This window comes from Elephas maximus, chromosome 14 (genome assembly GCF_024166365.1).
Source record: "Elephas maximus indicus isolate mEleMax1 chromosome 14, mEleMax1 primary haplotype, whole genome shotgun sequence".
Taxonomy (NCBI): Eukaryota; Metazoa; Chordata; class Mammalia; order Proboscidea; family Elephantidae; genus Elephas; species Elephas maximus.
Window position 1 is genome coordinate 96234318 of NC_064832.1, and position 22868 is coordinate 96257185.

A 22868-nucleotide genomic window follows, 5' to 3' on the forward strand; every position below is an offset into this window, starting at 1 on the left:
AGTTTTAATGTAAAAACGCTTTGAATCTGAGAACCAACAGCAGTAACTTGGTGGCCCTTCCTTCAGCTTTCATCCCTTTTCACTTACCACATTGTGATAATTGAAGAAAAATCATCTTGGTCAGTTCTCTAAACACGTGGTTAAAGCTCTGCAGAGTTGCTGCCCAAACCAAGAACCAGTGAGGCCGACTGTGAACTGGACTCACAGAAAACCCCTCAGCGTGGCTTGTCAGACACTAGCCAGTGCTCCTTGAGAGTATGCTGCTGGAGCCCTGGTGGCACAACGGTTAAGCACTAGGCAGCTAACCCAACAGTCAGTGTTTCAAACCCACCCAATGGCTCCTCGGCAGAAAAAACTGGCGATCTGCTTCTGAAAAGATGACAGCCTAGGAAACCCTATGGGGCAGCCCTACTCTGGCACACAGGGTCACAGGGAGTTGGAATCGACTCGATGGCATCCAACAACAACAACAAAGAGTATGCTGAGTCAAAAGGAAGTGCTTCTGAATCGAATCATTTAATATTAGTCAGCTATGAAGAACTTTAAAATCCAACAGTGAGCTCTGCAGGACGGGAGTAAATAAGCTCATAAACACAATCACACAGAAGTAATTCCGCACAGAAATAGGCCTGATGATATCCCAATGTGAATTGTTGAATCAGGATTCAAAGTATTAGAACTGTGCTTAAAAGTGCTTACGGCAAGTTAATTCCTCCATTGTCTGGACGGATGTGGTCCACGAACTGCTGAACCCCTCATCCTCTGTGGCACCACGTGGGGCCAATCTCCGTAATCCTTACTCCATCCTCCTCTACCACAGAGTCTGCTGTTTGAGGGAGGAGGGAGTTAGTTAATGTGCCCATTACCATAAGGTCCCTAAACCCAAAACCAAACCTGCTATAGGACAGCACTTGGCTGTTAACGAAAAGGTTGGTCGTTTGAACCCACCCACTGGCTCTGCAGAAGAAGAGACCTGGTGATCTGCTCCGGTAAAGATTTGTTGTTGTCTTTGTTAGGTGTGGTAGAGTCGGTTCAGACTCATAGCGACCTTATGCACAATAGAAGGAAACACGGCCTGGTCCTGCACCATCCCCACAATCGTTGTTATGCTCGAGCCCATAATATGCCTTTAGGGCCTATATGCCTATAGAGCCGTATAGGGTCATTATGATGAGTATGATAAGGTCCCTAGGTGGCACAAATGGACTGTGCCTGACGGCTAGCCTAAAGGTTGGAGTTTGTCCCCACGCGGCAGTGAGCAGGCGAAAAGGCAGCTAACAAAGCCCGTGCCCACGGGAAGGCCTGACGGTGGGAAGGCCTGAGATGGTGGCAGTCTGCCTCTGCAGAGGTTACAGCCTTGGAAACCCAGCTCTACTCTGCCCTACACAGTCGCTTTGAGTAGAAATTGACTTGATGGCAACGGGTTTGGTTTTGGCTTTATGTAGGTTGTTTGGCAGCTGAGCACTTGTTGTTGTGCCACCTTGGCGGTTTGAACCCAGCCAGCAGCTCTGTGGGAGGAAGACCTGGTGATCTGCTCCCACAAAGATGACAGCCCAGGAAACCTCATGGGGCAGTTCTGCTCTGTCACATGGGGTCGCTGTGAGTCAGAATCCACTGCTCGGCACCCAGCAACAGAAGAGCTCACGTGTGGCATTTTCAGGTGAATTTCACAGACTACTTCCCGCTGCTGCATGTCTTTTCCAGGACACACGATTTTGTCACTTGGAACACCTCAATCACTCAGCAGGTGACTTCTTAAGTAGTGTGTGTGAGTAAGTGTGAGGTGTGAGTGTGCATGTGTGTGAGTGTGTGTATGTGTGTGTGTGTGAGTGTGCGTCTGTGTGTGTACGTGTGTGTTGTATGTATATATGTGTAAGAGTGTGTATGTATGTGTATATATGAATTGTGTGTGTGTATGTGTTTGCATGTGTATGTGTGTGAGTGTGTGTCTGTGTGTACATGTGTATGTGGGTGTGACTGTGTGTATATGAATGTGTGTGAGTGTGTGAGTGTATTTACCCTATCAGTGACTAGAAAATCAGAGTCTGAGTTACAGTCAAAATAAAGAAAATTTCATTACATCAAGTAAATTTACCAAGAATGCACTACTTGATTTTGTTTTAAAGCAAGTGTCCATTTCTTAAGAAGTGGAAGACAATTTAGACAAAGTTTAACATTGTTGTTGCTTGTTCTAGATACAGAAACCAGAGCAGACAGCACCAACAATTAGAAAAACAAACCACAACAAGGAGCCCTGTAAAACAAGCAGGCCGCGTGCCACCAGTTCTGTGTTTCAACATTCCGTTCATTTACCAATATTGTGCTTGATTGCAACTTTGTGCAATTAATTTTTAAATCTAAGTCAAGGTTTTCCTGTTCCATTTCACAAGCAGAGGCGTTACCGTGAATCAAGGCTGCAGAAGCAGTGTTCCCTTAGCAAGACAAACGTGCAGAGTATGTCATCATGGGTGTTAACTGCCCCCAACTCACGGCGACCCCATCCCCACGATCAGTTATGAATTGGACCGCTGTGATCCATAAGGAAGGTTTCCATTGGCTGCTTTCTAGAAGTCGATCGCCAGGCCTTTCTTCCAAGTCCATCTAGCACAACCGAACCTGTTCAGCAACACAGCAGCAGACAAGCCTCTACTGACTGATGGCTGGTGGCTGGGCAGGAGGCACGCGGGCCAGGCGTGGCATCCGGGTCTCCCTCATGGAAGGCGAGAGTTCTACCTCTGAGCCACCGCTGCCTCCAGATTTACTAATGATGAAATTAAAATGAAAAGAGGGCCCTTAGAGTCCTGTTACTTATCCTGCAAGCCAGTCGTGTTTGGCTTCTTTAGTGTTTTACTGACTAGAACAACTACTAGGACGATTCATACCTGCTGTTTTGTCTGTCTACATAAGGAAATAATTAACACAATAGATAATGAAGATGATTGTTTCAGGGTGACAGCACGTGCTTACAGGGGATAGACTTCATTCGTTTCATGGCTGAATAATATCCCATTGCATGTATAATTCACAGTTGGTTTATCCACTCACCTGTTGGTGGACATTTGGGTTCTTTCCACCTCTTGACTACTGTGTATGATGCTGCAGTGAACGTCGGTGTGCAAGCGTCTCTCTGTCTCAGTCCCTGCTTTCAGTCCGTTTGGATTTATACCTAGGAGTGGAGCTGATGGGTCAATGGTAATTCTCTGTCTAACTTTTTGAGGAAGCACCAAACTGTCTTCCACGGTGGCTGCACCATTTTGCATTCCCACCATCTGCGGACGAGGGTTCTCAGTTCTTCCCATCCCCACCAACACTTCAGTTTCTGTGTTTTTTAATCACAGACATCCTAGTGAGTGTGAAGTGGTTTTGATTTGTGTTTCCCTAAGGACTGATGTTAACCACTTTTTCATGTATGTGTGTAAAGCCATTAAAATAACATTAAAAAGGGGAAAAATACAATATGAAAACTGGTGCTACGTCAATGCAGGCTAGATGGTAGATCATTAATTCCTGGTGATGGAGAAAGAAAAGGAATCTCAGTCACATGATCCCACTAGCACCTTAATTGTTGTGACCGAAAGTCTCTTTTTTTGTTGATTCCTTTGTTTATTTATTTTTAACTAGTAAAGGCCCTGGTCACACAGTGGTTAAGAGCTCAGCTGCTAACCAAAAGGTCAGCACTTGGAATCCACCAGCTGCCCCTTGGAAACCCTATGGGGCAGTTCTACTCTGTCCTATAGGGTCGCTGTGAGTCAGAACTGACTGGACAGCAATGAGTTTGGTTTGGGTTTTAAAGGCCTAGCAATCCCTGGGAAAACACTCCTATCAGTTGGCCTATGGAGATTTTAAAATTGCAGTGTCCAATTTTAATACAGTAGCTACTTGCTATATACAGCAATCTAAGTTATACTTAGATTAATTAAACAAAAAAATTCAGTTCTCGTATCACACCAGCAGAAGCCCTGGTGGCACAATGGTTAAGCGCCCAGCTGCTAACCAAAAGGTTGGTGGTTCAAACCCACCAGCAGCTCTACAGGATAAAGACTTGGTGATCTGCTCCCATAAAGATGACAGCCTAGGAAACCCTATGGGGCAGTTCTACCATGACACATGGGGTCGTTATGAGTCAGAATCAACTTGACAGCACCCAGCAACAACATCACATTAGCCACGTGTCAAGTACTCGGCAGCCAGGTACGGCTACAGGCTGCCACGTTGGGCAGTACAGATACCGCTCCCTCACCACAGAAAGCTGTGCTGGCGACCACTGCTCTACAACATAAAGCCAGAAACCTCTCTGCCTTGGTCTAGTCTCCCATGTAACCACACCAGGAGGTCTGTGGGAATGCGTAGGGTGCACACTTTTGGAAGGAGATGGGACTTATTGTTGGTCAGGAGGGTAGAAGTTTGAGGCATCAAGGTCTGCAGAATTATGGTAGCTGGACTCTGCTGCATTCAATGGCTGGTGAGATGCAGGACAGATCAGGGAGGCTAACAGGACCCCTGGTGGTGCAAAGGTTAAGCTCTCAGTTGCTACCTGAAAGGTAAGTGTTTCGAACCCACCCAGCAGCTCCTCAAGCCAAAGACCTAGTGATCTGCTCCCGTAAAGATGACAGCCTAGGAAACCCTGTAGGGCAGGTCTACTCTGTCACATGGGGCTACTATGAGTTGAAATCACTTGATGACACCCAACAGCAATGACGATAGGGTCATAAGTTTATTACTGATTACTGGGGCGCGGTTGGGAGGCAAAAGGGGGACTCATTGCTTTAGGGACACTGAGCTTCTGTTAAGGGTGAAGGCAAAATTTGGAAGTGGATAGTGGTGATGGCTGGCCAAGATGGACGTTATTAATGTCACTGAATTGCACATGTAAAAACTGCTGAAATGGCAAATGTTTTGTTACATATATATTTGCCACAATAAAATAAAAGTGCATTATGGCTAATATACAAGGGCAATAAATAAACATACAAAAAAAAAAAAAGAACATTTTATGCTTCAGTATAACTGTCCTGTTATTCTGTCCCATTTTAAGTATGCGACTAAATTCAGTTTTATGTATAAGAAACGTAAAAGCTAAATTATTTTTAATGACTGTCCCAGAACCTGCTAAAAAACAAAACAGGAAAAAGAGGTTGTTTACTTCTACCGTGCTGCTGAATTGGTAGTGAACTTGCAATCCTGTTGTAAACAGTAGAAAATTGGACTAATCAAAAGGTTAGCAGTTCAAACCCAGCCAGAGGCACTTCAAAAGAAAGGCCTGTCAATCTGCTGCTGAAAGTTTTCACAGCCATGAAAATTCCATGGAGCCGAGTTCTACTCTGCACACATGGGGTCGCCATGAATTGTAGATTTTCTCACAACATTATAAAAAAAAAAAGCAGCACAAAGCTGTGGTCCCTGAGAGAAGGGAAGGAGATGGGGTGAGCTCTACAATCACCCCAGCTTTCTGTCTAGAAGCATTTTCTGAATTGAGGTGCGGGGCCGGGTGCTGGGGATGAGGTAGGGGACTCTGACAAAGCACAACAGGCATGTTACGTTAAAAAGACAGAGATAAGAATTCAGAGAAGACAACGCTGAGTCTGCTTATGTAAAACCAAACACCTCATGGAATTTGGTTCCTGGGTTTGGAGGTTTAGGGTCATAGTTTCATGGGACATCCCAGTTAATTGGTCTAATAACGTGCTTGGGGCTTCTATTCTCCCTGCTAGTTTGTTCATAGTGCCTGGGGTCTTAAAAGCTTGCAAGGGGCCATCCAAGGTGCAACACTTTGTCTGTATTCATCTGAAGCAAAGGAGGAAGAAGGAGAGACAGGAATAGGGGGAGGATATGAAACGTGGGGCTAATGGCCTCCATGAATGACTGCATCCTTTGCCATGAGACCAGAAGAACTGGACGGTGCCCAGCTACCATTACTGAACATACGGATCAAAGATTCTATAACAGAATCCTGACCCAAAAGGGGGAATACACGGACCAGAATTTCAAATGCTCATGGACTCCAGACTTTCTGGAACCGTGGAGGCTGGATGAACCCCAGGAAATATTGCCACGAGGTAATCTTTAAACCTTAAGCCAAAAATATCATCTAAAATCTTAAACCAAAGACCAGTTTAGCTTAACCAGCAAAAAAATGCCTGCCTTGAGCCACTGAAAGCAGCAACTTGAAAGATTACAGAGAAACCTTAGGGGCAGTGAGTTTATGTTAATTATGTTAATGTGGAGGGCCTCCTCCGAACAGGAGGGTGAGAATGGCTGTACAGCTTGAAGAATGTGATCAGTGTCACTGAATTGTACACACAAAAACTGCTGAATTGGTGTATGATTTGCTGTGAATATTTTCAACAACAAAGTTAAAAAAAAAAAAAAGGAGTTTGGAGAAGTTGAAATGGCTGGAATTTCCAGGGAATCAGAGAGAAGGGAACTATCCAGATAAAAGCCTACAGAAGGCTGGACAGGATCTTCTTGAATCTGCTGTGGGGTGCTAGGGTGGGTGTGCATGGAAGGAACCTCATGGGGCCAGAGAAGAACAAGCAGGGGCTGTAAGTGCTAGATGACAACCCCCCACCAGTCTCTCACATCCAGTGTGTCTTGCAAGCAGAGGCACTGGCTGCAGCTCTTCTGGACTGTTGCTGCAAGGAGGTTTGTATAGCAAACAGCCTCAGAGGACAGAGCTGGTGTCTCCCTCAAGGAGCAAAGGGCAGGCACACTTACTGTCCATTATAAAAGACCCAAGTTCCCCAAGGGAACTATAGGGTCACTGTGAGTTGGAATCAACTTGATGACAATGTTTTTTGTTTTTTTTTTTTAAGTAACACCTCAAAAAAGTTGATTTTAAAAGTCACAAGTTTAAAAAGTTAACCTGCTATGCCAAAATAACCCATAAGCCAACCAGAAAAGGGCTCCCACTGTCAAAAAGTTGACAATTTATGCATCAAAAAGAGAATAATATTATGTATGCTTGAAGTAGAAGGGAGATATATATATATATATATATATATATATATATATATATATATAAAAGGCATTATTCCATAGTTACACACACACACACACATCAAAGAACACAATCCTTTTTTTCTTAAAGAATATTTTCAGTGAGCAGTGACTGCTCCAAGCCTAGAAATCCTAACAGGATTGCATTTTTAAGACCTCAGATTTGTTTGGCTTTGAGTCACTTGTGTTTAAAACACTTTTGTCATAGTTTATGAGTAAAACTTGGATACAGTTTGGAAAAGCTGAACTTCACAGACATTTGCTCCTATGTGCTTTGAGAATGCACCTTACAAACTTCCAACCACATGGAGCTTACCCGACCGTGGGCCCTCTCTGCGTTCTCTAGAGTAGCAAAACCAGTGTAGCCTATATAAACACACACACAGAGAAGTTTATTTCAAGGGGATGGTTCACACAATTGTGGGGGCTGGAAAGTCCCAAATCTGTAGGTTAGGCAAAAGGCTGAAGACTCCAGCTGGCTCACGGGATTGCAGGGACTGATGAATCCAAAACCTCGAAGGTGGCAGGCTGGAGGCCTCTGCTGGCTCATGGGATTGTGGGGTCTGATGAACCCAAAATGTGCAGGTCAGGCAGCAGGGTGGTGACCCCTGCAGGCTTACATCCCAGAAACCAGAAGTGAGGTGATGAGAAAAGTGCAGGATCAAGAGAGTGAGCTCTTCCAGAACATCCATTTATATACTGGAGGCAGGCCACACCCCCAAGGAAACTCCCCTTCCAACCCGTTGGCTGATCACAGCATGGAAATTGATTACATCATATTACATTATGGAAGAGCACCCAGTCCGGTGTCTGCCAAACCACTGAGAATCACAGCCCAGACCAGACAAGTTGATACACAACCTTGACCATCACAGGCCCCAACTGTCACACCCTGAAACACACGGAGATGCATCTGTGGGGAGTCCAGGCTTCCCAAGAGTGGCTCTAGCTGATGACAGAGCAGCAGACTTACTAAGGGCCGTTCTGAGAGCCACAGAAATCTCCCACAGACCTGAGGGCCTTCCTGAACTTTCATTAGACTTCACAGAAGTTTGGGACCACTTCATTCAACCTTCCTTCCTCTCCTTCACTGGGAGTCAGACTTGCATCTTAGTCTGATGGCTCTTCCAGCCTTTTCCAGCTTCTTCACCACTTTCTCTCCTAGGCAGTTGTTTTTTCCAACAAAATCCTTTCAAGCTTGAGCTCACCTTGGTGTCTCCTTCGCAGAGGACCTGAACAAATACACAGTCCAACATTTGTTTAAGGAGCCCTGGCGGAGCAACGATTAGGCTAAGTGCTTGGGTACTAACCTAACAGTTGGCAGTTTGAACCCACCTAGTGGCTCCACAGGAGAAAGACCTGGAGATCTGCTCCTGTAAAGATGACAGCCTAGGAAACCCTTTGGGGAAGTTCTACTCTGTCACATGGGGTTGCTATGAGTCAGAATCAACTTGATGGCACCCAACACCAACACCATTTGATTATCTCTTACAACAATCATGAACACTCATGGTGCTAATGCTTTTATTACCCCCATTAAATTACATCTTGTTGGTTTAAGGACAATGGTTCCAGTATGTAATTATTTTTGAAGCTTGACTCCATTATCCTCTACATCTGTTATGTTTCCCAACTTTGCGACATCCAGAAATTTGGTGAGTAGTTCTAAAATGTCTTCTTCAAGTTGTGCATAAAACATTAAACTTGAGCAGCCAAATGACAGACCCTTTTGGTAAGGCACCAAAGACCCATAATAGGCCCAAAAGCACAAAGAGGCCTGTTCTTAAATTGAGTATCTGACAATTATGAGAATACTAAATTATATATAGCTGGAAGATAGATGAAGGAGTCCTGGTGGTTCAGTGGTTAAGTGCTCAGCTGCCAACCTAAAGGTCAGCAGTTCAAACCCACCAGCTACTCCTTGAAAGAAAGACCTGGTGATCTGCTCATGTAAAGATTACAGCTTAAGAAACCCTGTGTGGCGTGGGGATGGTATGAATCGAAATCAACTTGACAGCACCAAACAACAATGACAGAAGATAGATAGACAACATCCTTATAATGAAATTGTACATCTGTTTACACAGCATTTTGCATAAGAAGGTGTTTATAATTCCCACCACCAGGCCAGCAATGACAGCAGAAAGCAGGTAAAGGAATACTCTTCACAAGTGGTCCTTCGTGGTTTGCTTTAAAAACAAGCTGTGCAGTCGAGAGCACAGCAGGTAAACGCCAGCTTTTAAAGAAGCAAGAACTATGCAGTAAATGAAATAGCTTTTGTAAAACAATGTACAGTCATGCAGTACCTGACATCCACGACATGTTCTGTGAATCAGGACTTTATGTGATTTGGATGTTGGGTGAACATGCCTAAACGGCGAGCAAGAGCGTTCACTGATTTTCCGTCCTGATGGTATGTAATAGCCTTTTGTTTGGCTTCCAGATCGATCCTTCTCCTTTGCCTCTTGCTGCAGCTATCACTAGCACTGGTTTTGTTGCATTCGGTAGCCATGATGCACTTCATGGTGATATTTTCAAAAGAAAATTAAACAGGGAGATAACGCTACAACACTCAAGAATGGGCGATACACCAGGTTGGATGCTGCTGCCTATGAGTCAAGGCAAACACTGGAATACGGTAAACTTTTCATCTGTAAGTAGTGAATGTTCACATCAAAGTAACCATAGAAAGTGCAGCACAGTACATATATAAACAAGTAACATAGGCATTTATTATGACTATCAAGACACACATGTTACAGGTTATGTATGTACTGTACTGTTATACACCTGGCAGCACAATGGCTTTGTACACAAGAGGCGTGAGATACACGTGTTGCGTGTGGGAAACTATTGTGTTACTAAATCCAGTTACATAGCTATGTCCCCTTCTCCAACCAGAATTTCTGAGCTCTATTATCATAATCTTACGGGACTACAGACGTATATGCGGTGGGACGTTGCCTGAATGGACATTATGTGGTGTGTGACTGCAGTTAGATTCCTGTAAATAAGGATTTGGTGGTTTGAGTCATTGTGTATTGTGATAATTCAAGAAATAAACAATCTGGTAATAAGTCAGATTTTATGTTTAGACTTAAGAATGATGATGTGTGCGAGTTATGGTTTTCCAAATTAATTTTTTTAAGGACAATTAGGGCAGAGGTCAAAAGAATACCTGGCAAGTAAGTGAGTGAGGGGCCCTAGTGGTGCAATGGTTAAGCGCTCAGCTACTAACTGAAAGGTCAGAGGTTCAAACCCACCCAGCAGCTCCACAGGAGAAAGACCTGTTAATTTGCTCCTGTAAAGATTACAGCCTAGAAAGCCCTATGGGGCAGTTCTACTCTGTCACATGGGGTCGCTATGAGTTGTAATTGACTCAATGGCACAAAACAACAGCAATAACAAGCAGAAAAGTGTAAACCATTCTGAAAACTCTTCCTTATCATGAATATCCACACTCACATTAAAATTAATTAATTAAAATTAATTCTGCTGTAACACCACTTAGGAGAATTCATCTTTCCTTGAAGATTTCATGGGATTTATTAAAAGAAATGCAATAGGCCAGAAAAAATTATTTCATGGTAAGCTTTGTCATTCCTGAGAGGCAGAACCTGGACATGACTTCAGAGACGCATTCCAACCTGACATCATTGCAGAGCGTTACCACCGTATAAATGGCCATCGTCCCTCAATACACCTGCAGTGTAACTGGTTACCAAGCTACCAGGTACAGACTCTTATCCTCCACAATCCACTCTGAAAACTTTTAAAAATAGAAAATAGTTCACAAAAGAAACCAAACACCCTTTAACTTCCACTCACTATGTGGATAAAAAAAAAAATCAATATCAGCCCTGTGGTTTAATTCTCTATGTAAATTCTGGTAAAACTACCATTTTTAAAACTTCCTTTTATTCTCCTGAGTCTCCAAGTGCTTCATATGGTTGATGCTCTCTGATGCTAACCAGAACCCACCTGGAGGCACTTTGGAAGGAAGCCCTGGCTATCTACTTCGGAAAAATCGGGCACTGAAAACCCTATGGAGCACAGACAGGGTCTCCATAAATCGGAATCAACTCGGGGCAACTGGTAGACTTTGCTTTTTGTTTTTTGTATTCTCCTGTTACTCTGGATGCGATTAACAGGCATGTCCTATCATCTGTTTCTCTTCAGATCTCTTGAGTCATAAGCACTGTTTCATCTTTAGTGAGTGGGATTGCGAGCGTTAATGACGAGTAGTAATAAGCAAAAGAAGCCGACGATCACTGATTTTGTGTACCTGAAATGGATTATAACAAGGTAGGGTTTTCACAGATGGTGGGAAAGGCCTCTCAAAGGCTCCTAGAGCACAGACGAAGAAATGTGGTGTAACAGAGGGCCTTTTGGTGAGGAGAAGATTCACAGAGCACAGGAAGCGACTGGCTATCGGCTGACGTAAGTCTTTTCTCAACTGTCTTATTTCCTTTCAAGTCTTTTTTTAAAAAAGGCAAGCTTCGCAAAAGGATGTGCTTCCCCACTGACAACGAAGACCAACGTAAAACACTCTTCTTTTATTTAGCTTCAAAACAAAAGGAAAGATCCTCGTGGAAGAAATCGGGGGCTGCAGACAGTCGCGGCAGAACGTATTTATACAGGAAAGAGAATTTCTGACATTTAGAGAGCGTGGGTGGCGGCTTGGAAGAGGCAGTGATCCAGAGAGAGAACCTAAGCTATGCCCTTCAAGTCACCCAAAGGCATGACCAAGAGCAACTCACTCTGAACAGTAAAGTGAGATCAAGGGCTAGAAACACTCCAAGTGTGGGCACTGAGTTAGAACTGAACGCTTCGTGAAGAGACAAGGTATGCCTGCCCTCCTTCCTCGCCACCCAGTAATGCAAGAAGGCAGTGTGCAGAGGGAGGAGTGGCTGTCACATCACCTCTGAGACTTTTTCAACCTACGTTTGCCTCAAAGAAATTCTAACAACTCTTCCCTACCACCACCACCATGCCTCCTAAAGAATGAATGCCCATACAAGCCGCTGTAGGAGTCCCTGGAGGTGCAAACAGTTAATGAGCTTGGAAGCAAATGGAAAAGTTGAAGGTTGGAGTTCATCCAGAGATGCCTTGGAAGAAAGGCCTGGTGATCAACTTCTGAGAAATCAGCCATTAAAAACCTGGAGCTCAGTCACACTCTGACATACATGGTATCACCATGCGCTGGAGTTCACGGCAACTGGTGTTCTCAGTCACACTCTGACATACATGGTATCACCATGCGCTGGAGTTCCCGGCGACTGGTGTTCTCAGTCACACTCTGACATACATGGTATCACCATGCGCTGGAGTTCCCGGCGACTGGTGTTCTCAGTCACACTCTGACATACATGGTATCACCATGCGCTGGAGTTCCCGGCGACTGGTGTTCTCAGTCACACTCTGACATACATGGTATCACCACGCGCTGGAGTTCACAGCGACTGGTGTTCTCAGTCACACTCTGACATACATGGTATCACCATGCGCTGGAGTTCCCGGCGACTGGTGTTCTCAGTCACACTCTGACATACATGGTATCACCACGCGCTGGAGTTCCCGGCGACTGGTGTTCTCAGTCACACTCTGACATACATGGTATCACCATGCGCTGGAGTTCCCGGCGACTGGTGTTCTCAGTCACACTCTGACATACATGGTATCACCACGCGCTGGAGTTCCCGGCGACTGGTGTTCTCAGTCACACTCTGACATACATGGTATCACCACGCGCTGGAGTTCCCGGTGACTGGTGTTCTCAGTCACACTCTGACATACATGGTATCACCACGCGCTGGAGTTCCCGGCGACTGGTGTTCTCAGTCACACTCTGACATACATGGTATCACCATGCGCTGGAGTTCCCGGCGACTGGTGTTCTCAGTCACACTCTGACATACATGGTATCACCACGCGCTGGAGTTCCCGGCGACTGGCGTTCTCAGTCACACTCTGACATACATGGTATCACCATGCGCTGGAGTTCACGGCGACTGGTGTTCTCAGTCACAGTCTGACATACATGGTATCACCATGCGCTGGAGCTCCCGGCGACTGGTTTTGCAGCCACTGTTGCTTACTACCAGGTCCTCACGCCCTTCGGGCGGGATGGGGCAGGGAGCACACTGAGACTGCTTCAGCAAGTTTCTGTCTCTCCACACTTCAGGTGATCCGGTTTGTGCTGCTGGGAGGGCGTCCCAGCTCTGCTGGGCTGAGGGTGGGGTGTGTGAGCATGCACCAGACATCCCACTTTCCACAGACCTTCCCCATTCTGCAAATGTTCCCCATGTTCATGACAGGGCTTTGAACCAGTTCAATTATGGCCAAAGAAGTGAAATCAGAATGGACACAAGTTTTTAAAATTTGAGTGAAGTGGGCCAATAACCAGAATGGGAAAAATTACAGGTCCAAGCCCTGGAATGGGAGATTCAGAAGAGGGGTAGTGAGCCCCTTCAGATGCCTGGAGGGTGAGATTGGATTACTGTCAGGACTGTGGAGAGCAACACGCATTCAAAGTGGCGCAGTTGCCCGCCATCTTTGAGTGGGGCACCACTGTTTCCGACTCTGCCGGTCAAGAGATGTGGTTGCTATGTAACACGCACACTGTGCTGGTTTTCTAAGAGGGAGATTAACTTTCTTGCAGGCTTTGACCCATAATTTTCCCCATTCCAGGTATGGTTCCAGTTTGCCCACATTTTAAAAATTCAGATCCATTTGGGTTTTGCATCCTCGACCATGACTGAACTGGGCAGAAGCAGTTCAAAGTCCTGATTCATAATGTTCCCAAAAGGAGACACACAGGATGGAGAGGACATGAGCGCTGCCCCTGAGGATCTTTGGGGCTCTGAAATTTCCGCTTTCTGGTCCTTAACTAAACATGGTCCCTAGACAGTATGACCTGGGTCTAACTCAATGGGTTTAGAAAGTTAATATAAGTGTTGACAACTGTGTGCATAACAAATGTTTGTTGAATGAGTAATAAATACACAGACACAGGCATAGCTCACCTCAGTCAGGTAGGTAAACAATAGTTAAAGATTCAAAAGAGCTTCTAATTTTTATTCCACCGAGGATGTGCTTCCTCCATTACCTCAAATACCCCAAGCACAAACTCTGTGTGGAACAGTTCAGAGACAAGCTTTCTTCCAATTCTCACATTGTTTCTGACCCAGGAAATAATAATAATCGTAATAGTTAACATGTATTGAGCCCTGGTATATGCCAGAAAGGAGCCCTGGTGGCACAGTGGTTAAATGCTATAGCTGCTAACCAAAAGGTCAGCAGTAAGAATCCACCAGCTGCTCCTTGGAAGCCCTATGGGACAGTTCTATTCTGTCTTATAGGGTCGCTATGAGTTGGAATCAACTCGATGGCAATGGTATATATATATATATATATATATACACACACACACACACACCAGAAAAGGAGCCCTGGTGGTACAATGGTTAAGTGCTCAGCTGCTCACCGAAAGGTTGGCAGTACGAACCCACCAGTGCTTCACAGGAGAAAGACCTGCTTCTGTAAAGATTACAGCCTAGAAAATTCTATGGGGCAGTTCTACTCTGTCACGTGGGGTCGCTGAGTTGGAGTCGCTGCTTATATATCAGCTTAACTGCTACAATTTCCTTATAAACATATACATAAATCACTATATATATATACACACACATACATATATATACGCACATATATATATCACACATATATATAGTGTTGTGTCAGGTGCCACCAAGTGGATTCCGACTCAGAGCAGCCTTATATGGCAGAGGAGAGCTGCTGAATAGGGTTTTCCAGGCTGTAATCTTTACAGGAGCAGATCTCCAGGTCTCTCTCCCGCAGAGCCACTTGGTGGGTTCAAACAGCTGTCCTTCAGGTTAGCAGGCGAGCGCTTAACCCTTTGTCCCACCAGGGCTCTTTGTGTTTGTGTATACACACACAAACACACATATGTATACACACACATCTGTATACATACACACACACATACACATGGACACATATATACACATACATATATATATACACACACACATATACACACATACCCCCAGACACACACACACATACACACAAACACACATATATACACACATACACACACACATACACACACAAACCTCCACACAGATATACAGAATTAAGATACTATTTAAAACTAACAAAGGCTTTCCAAGACTATGATTTCATCCATATAAATGTGGTTGATAATCGACATAGCCTAAGAAAAATATTTTACTTTGAAGCACTTACTGTTTTAGTTACTACACTTGTCTTTCTAATTAAAAAAAAATCTTTTTCAGAGGAATTTTTTTTTTAAATATATATAAATTACTTGAAGAAAAGCATGACAGTTGAGTGAAGCCAATGTTATACTAGTTCATTCTTTGAAATAGCAGCTGAAAAAATTGGTTCTCAATGTAGCTGTAGCCAGTTGAAACCATTATCCGAACAACACACATCTGGTACAATTTCTCACCTTCTGGCTGCGGAGGATAAAGGTACTATGCTCTTGGAATTCATGTATAATAGTATGCTCTCCAACATGTGGGCCTCCTTCAAGCCAGCTGTTGAAGCCTGGTTTCCTTGCTCCTTGGCTGCCTACATCATGTTCAGGGCCTGTACTGCCCCTCCAAGGAAAAGCCTGAGGGTAGGTCCCACGGTCTGGGAGCATCTCAGTGCAGGAACTTCAGGTCCAAAGGACAGGCTCTGTTCCCAGTGCTGTTTTCTTAGTGGTACAAGGTCCCCATGTCTCTCTGCTCGCTTCTCTTTTTTATATCTCAAAGAGATTGGCTTAAGACACTCTCTAATCTTGTAGATCTCATCAATGTAACTGCCACTAATCCATCTCATTTCATCATAATGATAGGATTTACAACACATAGGGAAATCACATAAAATGGTGGACAATCACAAAATACTGGGACTCATGGCCCAGGTAAGTAAACAGATACTTTGGGGGGACACAATTCAATCCATGACAAAACCCTGTAGGACAGTTCCTCCCTGTCCTACAGAGTTACTATGAGCTGGAATCGACTCAATGGCACCCAACAACAAGATATTTCCCACAGAAATGGAATACACGCACAGGGCTTTTTGCATTTTCATTTTTATTTTGTATTTCTTCCTATTGTGATGGTATGTTTCCAAGCAATACTGAGTGCAGCAACTCAGTCATAAAACCCAAAAATCCATTGCTGTTGAGTCGATCTCAACTCATAGCGGTGCTATAGGACAGAGTAGAACTGCCCCATAGGGTTACCAAGGCTGTGAATCTTGACAGAAGCAGACCGCCACATCTTACTTCCACGGAGATGCTGGGTGGGTTTGAACCACTAACCTTTTGGTTAGCAGCTGAGCTTTTAACCGCAGTGCAACCGGGGCTCCTTAAATTAATCACAATTATGAAAAATGCTATTTAAAAGTGTCATTTCAGATAGACATCACGGCTTTTTGTAGCGATGGGTAATACAGAAATGTACAGATACACGTGTCCCCTGAAAGTCTTCAGTATCCTTTTCTCTGAGCTTAAATGGGCCTTGTTATTTTCTCCATTAGGGCTCAGGTCACATCCAGGAGCTGCTTAGAAATGCTTGGCCTGGAAGTTAGGATGCTCAGCCCTAACCACCTGGAGATTCTGCAGGTGGGTGGAGCCAGTGCCTCAAAGAGAGTCACAGCTATGGAAGGGAGAGAAACCCATTGTTAGGAAGCTATAAAGGCTACAAATGGAGGATCTCTGGTGGCGCAATGGTTAAGCACTCAGCTGCTAATCAAAAGGTTGGCAATTCAAACCAACCCAGTGGCTCTGCATGAGAAAAGACCTGGAAAACTGCTCCCATAAAGATTACAGACTAGGAAACCCTATGGGGTAATTCTACTCTGTCACGTGGGGTCACTATGAGTCAGAATTGACTCAGCAGCAACGGGTTTACTCTCACAGAATCTAGGCTTGCGAACAGTGGTGGCTCAGTGGTAGGATTCTCGCCTTCCGTGAGGGAGGCTTGGGTTCGATTCCCAGCCAACACACTGCATGCACAGTCACCACCCAGCTGTCAGTGGGGGTTCGTGTGTTGCTATGATGCTGAGCAGGTTTCAGCGAAGCTTGCAGGCTAAGGCAGACTGGGAAGAAAGACCTGGTGATCTTCTTCCAAAAATCAGCCAATGAAAACCCTGTGGATCACAATGCTCCAACCTCCAGTTGACTGACCATAGAATGGCGCAGAACCAGCTGACATTTTGTTCCATTGTGCATGGGACTGCAATGAGTTGGGGCCACCTAGATGGCAGCAACAACAGCAATGTACTTTAATCAATTGTTTGAGTCATTTGTATTTACTAACCCCATCCTGAAAGGAAACCCACCTTCAAGAGCGGGAATTCTCAGGGAGATGCCCCTTTCTGTGGTCTCCTTGAGGCACACCCTCAGAGAGAGCAGAGTTCTGTCACATTGTCTGGGGCTGAGCCTTCGGGTGTTCATGGTATGAAGTGAATTCCGCTTCTGCTTTACTTTAGTTAAAATCTTGTAAGAGAAAGGCATGACAGTATGTATATGTGATGTAAAGAATTTAGCTTTACCTAAAGCAATGTTGTCTTGCCCCATTTCCTGAGGAATAATTCCAAACCTTTGGAATTTCCTGAGTGTCTTAGGCTGCAGCTGTGGAGGCTGGACAGTCCCAAATATGTGGGTCATATATCAGGCTGGAGGCTTCTCCTGATTCACATGTTCGAAAGGGCTGACAAACCCAAAATCAACAGGTCAGACATCAGGCTGCTGGTTCATGCGGCTGCAGGAGCTGGAAAACTCCAAAATCTGAAGTCAGGCAGCAGGCTGCTTGCTCACACACATCCCAAGAACCAGAGTTTAGAGGATAACAAGTAGGATGCAGGATCCAGAGATGGCGAGCTTTGCTAAAACATCTATATATATTGGATGCAGGCCACATCCCCAAGGAAATTCCTCTTTCCACTGATTGGCTGCTTGTATCAGATCACAAAATGGAGGATGATTACATCAAATACAAAATGGAGGATGATTACATAATGTCAGCCAAACCACTGAGGCTCATGGCCTAGCCAAGTTGACACACACCCATCACACTGAGTAACTGAGGTACCTTTATTATCTAAAACCTCCAGGCTACACCTGAGAATTTGTGCTAATGAGTGGGGTCTGGCCAGATTAAAAAGACCACCTGGTAGCCTTATATCAACTAATCTTAGGAGGCATGATTTCACCTACCATGCATATACAATAAGGTCTCAATCATGACGATGTAATGACTGAGACCAGTAAATGCTCTGAACACTGAAGCTCTGAGAGCTTCCTGGTTGGTGAAGTGAGAGTGACACATCCTCTTTGGGATATGGAAGCTGCACATTCAGAACCCTCTCAGCTCCCACCCATACGTCCCTTCCTCTGATGACCCTGATTTGTATCCTTCTGCTATAGTAAGTCTGTAATCATAAGTACACCCTCGCCTCACTTATTGACATGGTTAGGTTCCAAAGACCCTGTTATGCAAAATTGGTGTTATGTGAAAATGGAAGATGACTATATCAGATTACAAAAATGGAGGATGACTACATCATTACATAATTTACAAAGTACACCATTACACAACTCCCAAGTTACATCATTACATAACTACCAAATTACATCATTGCATAACTGCCAAACCACTGAGAATCATGGCCCAGCCAAACTGACATATAACCTTAACCTTCAAAGCCAGCGTTACTCTTACCTGGCACCTCAGTGTTCATTACTGCCAGATATACATTGTTAATGTGCAAAACTGGATAGTAGATTTTTTTACCATTGTCGTAAATGTGAAATATCAGGTAATGAGATAGTTGCTAAGTGAGGAGTAGGTCTGAAGGACAGTGTTCTTTTAACTTTGGGCTCTGACTCAGCTCTGGGTGGTCAGGGGCAGAGAGAGAGTGCCACATGAGTGGCGGTGTCAGAGATGATGGAGGAGTGGGAAAGTAGGGATTTGATTAATCTTCACGTTTTGGGGATTGGATTTATGTGGATTCTTATCCACAGATGAAGTTGATTATTATGCTCTCCTTAAACTTAAGAACTAAGCTTTAGTTCTCATTATTTTCTGGATATAATGATCTCGCCATGGCTTATATGATCCTGGCCCCATTTCCTCTCTCACCTCGTCTCTCACTCCTACTCTTGGAGTAACAGATCAAGCTCACTCAGACCTGGACACCTTTCCCAGTGGTGTTCCCTCTCCTTGGAATGTTCTCTCTCCCCAGATAGGTGATAGTTCTCTCCCTTCCTCCGGATATTGTCTGAGCCACTGCTAACCATTCTCTACCAACAGCCATCAGCCCCCACACCCTCACTTTCCCTCTTCTCTCTTTTACTTGATTTTTCTGTAACTATTTATATCACCCTAACCTATATTATACATTCACTTCCTTTTATCAGCAATTTTCCCCACTAGATTGAGAATGCGCTTTGAGTTCAGGGCTTTGTTTAATTCACCTCACTATGTGCAGTAGCCAGAACTGGGCCTGGAAAATAAGAGGCTCACAACATATTAATTATTATTCTTATTATTTATGCATCACTACCTGCCAAAAATTTTTTTTTTTTTTTTTTTTTTTACCTGCCGGGCATTGTTTTAAGCACTTTTTACATGCTAACCCAGTTGATCCTCATAAAAAGTCTGACAGGCAGGTACTACAATTATCCATATTTTACCGATAAAGAAAATGAGGGCACAGAGATGGCGTTGCACTCTTATACAGAATTATCTATATAAATGCAAACCGACAACAGTTAATCTAAAACACAGGTGAGAATTTTAAGAGCAGAGAGTCTAACTTGATGGCAATGAAACAATATAGGTAGAGATAGTGAGAACAGTGATACAATATGAAGTGTGTAACCAAAGTCATTGAATTGTACATGTAGAAACTGTGAATGGATGAATGTTTGGTTGTGTATGTTGCCAACAAATAATTAAAACCAATTTTTTTAGTTTAAAAAATGACCCTCAAATTACAAAACGAAAGGGAAAAGCTGGTACGTGTTCTCCTTCCCATAATGCATCTTGCTGTGTGACATTTCATACTGCGAATTATAGATTCTGAAGAGCAGGGGATGGACAAAGTGAATTTTTCGACTGCCTTTTCCCCTCTACTGGTAGAGAAAAGCCTTGGTCTGTGAGGTTACATGTCTGCCCATGCTGGACAGCCTATTCGGAGGTTGGTCGTAGGCAGTGAGAAGCAGTATATGCCTCCTGCCTGACCAGAGTGAAATTCATGTAAGAACATGGCAGGTCAGGGCACACTAAGAGCCTTCTGGGAATAAGATTCAGTCATGTATGTTTACCAGTCCTAACTGCAAGTGCAAATACCTTACCAAGAAAGGAAGACACTGCAATTTCAACTTCGCTCTGTTATACACAAACGTCAGCCTTCAGAGCGATGGCTTTTTCCAGCACGTTCTCCTTACATTTGCACAATTAGATCTTTCTCCCACCTCCCTTGCCCCGTGTCCTTCTCCGTGGAGTGTGTATTTGGTACAGTGTCTCAGAATTCCTCTAATGTGCCAGTTCAGTTGAAACTGAAAAACCCTGGGGTGATTACTAATTTATTGCTATGCTATCGTCTGCTAAGTGCTTAACACAAGCTGCATAAAAATCAAAGCTGTGCGTGCCTTCCAATGGCAGAAATACGCATCTGTCCAGGCCTCTTATAGATGGCCAGGTTAGGTAGCTGTCAGGGGATTTATTGAAAATCTTTTATGATAATCTACCACCTCTAGTTTTGGTGTCAAGGAAGACGCTAAGAGTCATATGGTGGAAGCAGAGAGCCAACACCACAGAAGGGCAGGTAATGGACACTCTCTCCTTCAGAAGGCTTGTTGTGGACGAAAAGCTTAGTCACACTGAACCCACCACCAGCCTGTCAGCCTGTGACCTGCGTGTTGCTGTGATGCTAGAAGCTATGCCACCGGTATTTCAGACACCAGTAAGGTCACCCATAGTGGACAGGTTTCAGTGGAGCTTCCACACTCAGACAGACTAGGAGGAAAGGCCTGGAGATCTACTTCCAAAAATTAGCCTATGAAAATTTTAGGAATCACCACAGAACACTGTCCAACTCGCTTGCTTTGGACATGTCATCAAGAGGGATCAATAGATGGAGGAGGACATCATGTTTGATGAAGCAAAGAGCCAGTGAGGGTGAGGGAGACCTTAGTGGGATTGATTGGTCCAGTAGCTGCATCAATGGACTCGAAAGTGCTGGCGATGGCCAGGATAACACAGGACCAGGTGTCGTTTTGTTCTGTTGCACATAAGACTATCATGAGTCACAGCTGACTTGAAGGGCAGCTATCTATTCATATTGAATGGGGACATCTTGTTTGATCTAAATAACACTAAAACAGAAATAAAGTTAGGATACAGTACGTGCATCTCCAATCAAAGTGCCAACGTCTTAACCTTCCTCAGCCACCAGGCTTCCTAAGGCCAGGTGGCTTTATCTCCTACCAGAAAATTCACTCATGTCTCATAACAAAGGAGTACCTGCCTTTCTCTCCTCACCTGCTGCAGGGCTCATGCAGATGCTTGACCTTTTGCTCCTTCTGTGTTGGAGGAGTGGAGCCCTGGTGCTGCAGCAGGTAAGCGCTGAGCTGCTAACCGAAATGTCAGCAGTTCAAATCCACCGGTGGTTTGAATCCACCAGCCGCTCTGTGGGAAAAAGATGTGGCAGTCTGCTTCCGTAAAGATTACTGCCCTGGAAGCCCTATGGGGTAGTTCTGGGAAGTTGGAATCAACTCGACGGCAGTGGTTTTGGTTTGGTCTAATGTTGGAGGAAAGCCTTCCTTTCCCAAAGCGGGACCGCCTCTCAGGGATACTTAAACCCATCTGCCTGCACTAAGACAGGAGGCCTGGTGGTCGAGCTCAGCTGCTAACCAAAAGGTTGGCAGTTCAAACTCACCAGCTGGTCCTTGGAAACCCTATGGGGCAGTTTTACCATGTCCTGCAGGGTTGCTATGAGTTGGAATTGACTCGATGGCAATGAGCTTTTGCACCAATAGAGAACTGGACACTCCAACAAAATATTTTTAACACTCTCTTTTGAACTATCCTCACGCTGAGCATGGTATGATGTAGTTACAAACTGCCTGAGCCCATGTTTTCCTGGAACCATGCAGAACCCTTCTGCCCCCTGGCAGAACTTCCGCCATCTGTGCCAAATATGGAGTGGGCAGGAGGCAACGTCTCTGGCCACAGACATTCTGTCACCAGCTCAAGAGAGAATGTGGCTCATTTTTCTTTAAAACTCCCAGAACTTTGACCTTTCTTCCCAGCCACCCTCCTCATTCCAGCTACTTTGAGAATCAAAATTTCCTCCCAAACTTTTCACCCTTGGAGAGGTTTTTCAAGGAGTTCTCTAATTTGCTACTTCTGCCACTACAGTGTCTATGGTTTCCACTATTTCAAAGAATATTTCTGATGCAAAATATGTGAACACTTCAAAATATTGGGGCACAGCAAGATGTATTATATTGTTTGGGGCCACTTCGTGGCTCAGCGGTGGAATTCTTGCCCTCCATGCAGAAGACCCAGGTTCGATTCCCGGCCGAGGCACCTCATGTGCAGCCCCCATCTGCCTGTCAGTGGAGTCTTTGTGCTGCTTTGATGCTGAACAGGCTTCAGGGGAGCTTCCAGACTAAGATAGACTAGGAAGAAGGGTCTGGTGATCTATTTCCAAAAATCAGCCAGCGAAAACCCTATGGATCACCATGGTCTGATCCACAACTGATCATGGGAATGGTGAAGGATGGGGCAGTCTTTTGTTCCCTCATGCACGGGTTCTCC

General features: G+C 44.6%; 1 long non-coding RNA gene across 3 annotated transcripts in view; it reads right to left on the reverse strand.

The window, feature by feature from the left end:
• The window catches only part of LOC126058075 (uncharacterized), a 95334-nt gene that overhangs the window by 32078 nt on the left and 40388 nt on the right, over positions 1–22868 (reverse strand). Inside the window, exons 1-2 of one of the 3 annotated variants that reach the window (XR_007513086.1) lie at positions 3046–3424; positions 700–823 (exon numbers count right to left, since the gene is read on the reverse strand). The exons of 1 other annotated variant lie outside the window; for it this stretch is intronic. This is a non-coding gene — a long non-coding RNA (uncharacterized LOC126058075). Of the gene's footprint in view, positions 1–699; positions 827–3045; positions 3425–22868 lie in introns of those variants that run through there. One more of the 3 variants, XR_007513084.1, reaches the window with a different exon arrangement.